A 2,930-nucleotide genomic window follows, 5' to 3' on the forward strand; every position below is an offset into this window, starting at 1 on the left:
TCCGGCGGCCGCTGCGGCTCTCGCTGGGCCGTGGGTGCGGATGCGTCCGAAGCGGCGGCGGGTGGTTTCCGGTGCGCTGGCAGCTTCAAATGATTTCGTGGTCAGCAAGCCCGGAGTCTCAAACACCATGTCCCCCGTAGGCCGCTTGTCTTGTGTGGTCACCACTGGGCGGGAAAGACGACCACTCAGACTGAGACCGCTGGGGAATCAGCAGCAAACACGCTCCAAGCCGCCATTTTGTAACTCGAATCTACCCCTCAAAACCGATTCGAAAAAGAGGAAAGAAACGCCCGCCTCCGGCTATTGCGCAAGCGCACCAGAGCCTTTGGCTGCAGCCCCTCCTTCCGCGATCCTGGGGGCGTTGCAGAGCGCATGCGCAGAGACCCTTGGAAACGGTCGCCGGGAGGGGCGCTCACGTCTCACGCATGCGTACACACCGGCGCCGGCTGTAGCCGCTGGGTGGGCACAGAAGGCCGCGATGTACGTGCGTTGATCACGTGTCGGTCACCGTCTCTACCCCCGCTGGGGCCTCGCGAGGTCTGGAGCGAGTGGTCAGTCAGGGAACGTGACCGAGGCCCGTGGTGTCGCCGGGAGCTTGAGGGGTCGGACCAGACTCAGTAGACGCGAGGTAGGGGACCCTGGGACTAGCAGGGTACCCACCAGCTGCCATCTTCCTGAGTGGGGGATGGACCGTTTCCTCACCAACAGGTCACGTTTGCTTTCCTCGTTGTGTGGCGCGGAGGTGACGTTAGCCTGCCCAAAGCTTCACAACTGGTTAGGATCCGCCAAGACAAAGCCGCAGAAGCGTCCTCGAAACCTTGCGACAGCCGGGTCCGTGTCAGACTCCGGCTTCCGCGCTCTTCCTCAGGCCCTGCACTCTCCAGCTGTCTGGCAGCGGGTTAACGGCGGAGAACGTAAGGATTAGAACATTAACCAGAAGACCTGGAGAGTCCACTATGAACTTACTGATTGGGGAACCTTTTCAGAGAAGGAAGATATTTAGAGCAGGGATCGTTCACTCTCTCGGGAGAAGGTATGGCTGTACTTTGAAAGACCAGGGAAGGCTTGCATCACAGAATAATTCTGTATAAATTCCAGGGTATTTGAATCCTCCTTTAAAGCTCATTCGCAGCCCCCTCGTCAAGAACTCTTGGAGAGAAAGGAGCACATTTAGTCCGCCCTCTCTATCCATGGGTTGCATATCTGGGGATCGAAAATATCCAGGAAAAAAATTGTCTGACCTATACGGGGTTTTTTTTTCTTCTCTTTGCCATTGCTCCCCAGACAGAACAACTATTTACGCAGCATTAGCACTCTTAATATAAATTAACTAGAGATAATTTAAGGAGCCACCTGTAGTCCCAGCTACTTGGAAGGCTGACGCAGGATGGTCATCCTTGAGCCAGGATGGTCACTTGATGGGATTGAGGCCAGCCTGGGCAGCGTATTGAGTTCCCTCTCCCATCTCAAAAATAAAATATATGGCCCCTCATATGCGAGTGGACATTTTGATATCTTCAGGAGCTCCTGGGACCAATCCTCCCCCCAGCAGACACCAGATGTTGACAGTACAATGGTTAAAAAAAAAGTGGCCCTTGTGTTGGACATTTCAGAAAGTCATTTATTCCCAGCCAATACACTTATTTCCCCAAGGATAAGAAATTTATAACATCAACTTCACCACATATGTATCTGAGGATAAATATGAAAGTTGTGCACGGGAGGCCAGGCATGGTGGCGCACGTCTGTGATCCCAGCACTCGGGAGGCTGAGGCAGGAGGATCGCTGTGAATTTCAGACCAACCAGGGCTACATAGTGAGTTCTAGTTCAGTTCAATCTCAACTACATAGTGAGACCCTGTCTCAAAAAACCAAAAAAAAAGTTGTGCATGGCAGTGTGTGTGTATTGTGGTACTGAGGATTGAACCCAAGGTCTTTGCACTGTTACATCCCCAGCCCTTTTAGTTTTTGTTTTGAGACAGTCTCTCTCAGTTGTTGAGTTGCCTAGACTGAAACTTGCGGTCCTCCTGCTTCAGCCTCTCAGAGTGCTGTTATACAGGTGGGCACTCCCACACCCAGCTGGTACATTTGTATTTTGACAAAATTTTCATGCCATCTTGGTGACTTGCATAGCTGTTCACTGCACATGAAAAGTAATCAGAGAATGCTGACTCTCGGTTTTCCATCACTGTAACTAGATACCTGAGGCTTGGAAGCTATCCAAAGAGGCTTATTCTCACCATACTGGAGATTCAAGAGCCTGGCCTCAATATCTGCTTAGTGCTCAAGAAGGCTTCCTTGTTGTTGGCCTCACAAAGACAGAGAGTTCACGTGGCGGAGAGGAAGCCAGTGTACAGCTAAGCTTTTTTTTTTTTTTAACAGCCCTCCTGAGAAATAACTTGGTGTCCTACTAAAACTATTTTAGTCTCTTCTAAGGACGGCTCCCAGTGACCTAATGATTTTCCACCAGGTTATACCTCTTAAAAGATCCCACCGCAAAACTGCCTTCCTGAGGACCAAGCCAACAACACACCTTGGCAGCCAAGCCACATCCAAACAGTATCAAAGAGGATGTCTCAAAGAGAGGTCTTAGTGGTGTGTTCTCCAGTGTTTTTGTTTTAATGAACAAACAACAAAAACAACTCAGAACAGACTCTTCAGGGTGCTAAATAACTTGCCAGAGCCGGCCGCTTTTCCTGAAAAAGGTAGGACTGCCAATTCTAGCCATTACCCCCTTCCACATGCTCTTGCAATAAACATCGAATATTATGCATAGGTTTATAGTGCAAAGCCATGCTTGGTAGCTCATTTTTCCACTTGTCCCTTGTCCTTCAGATGACCCTTCTAAACCATTATCACTTAAAGCTTTCTACCTGCCTTCCTCGATATCCCTCCACCTACTTTTTTTTTTTTTTTTTTTTTTTTTTAAC

At 49.8% G+C, this 2,930-nt stretch overlaps 1 protein-coding gene and 1 long non-coding RNA gene across 7 annotated transcripts in view; one reads left to right on the top strand and one right to left on the bottom strand.

Moving 5' to 3' along the window:
- Positions 1-278, bottom strand: part of Nup50 (nucleoporin 50) — a 17,053-nt gene extending 16,775 nt beyond the window's left edge. Inside the window, exon 1 of the mRNA XM_033766179.1 lies at positions 1-278. The gene's annotated coding sequence lies outside the window, so the exon portion shown is untranslated.
- A 132-nt stretch (positions 279-410) lies between these two features.
- Positions 411-2,930, top strand: part of LOC104869224 — a 70,920-nt gene continuing 68,400 nt past the window's right edge. For all 6 annotated transcript variants that reach the window (XR_004518102.1, XR_004518100.1, XR_004518099.1 and 3 more), the window contains exons 1-2: positions 411-1,033; positions 2,471-2,705. This is a non-coding gene — a long non-coding RNA (uncharacterized LOC104869224). The remainder of the gene's footprint in view (positions 1,034-2,470; positions 2,706-2,930) is intronic.

This window comes from Fukomys damarensis, unplaced genomic scaffold (assembly GCF_012274545.1).
Source record: "Fukomys damarensis isolate Sample0158 unplaced genomic scaffold, DMR_v1.0_HiC HiC_scaffold_19, whole genome shotgun sequence".
NCBI lineage: Eukaryota > Metazoa > Chordata > Mammalia > Rodentia > Bathyergidae > Fukomys > Fukomys damarensis.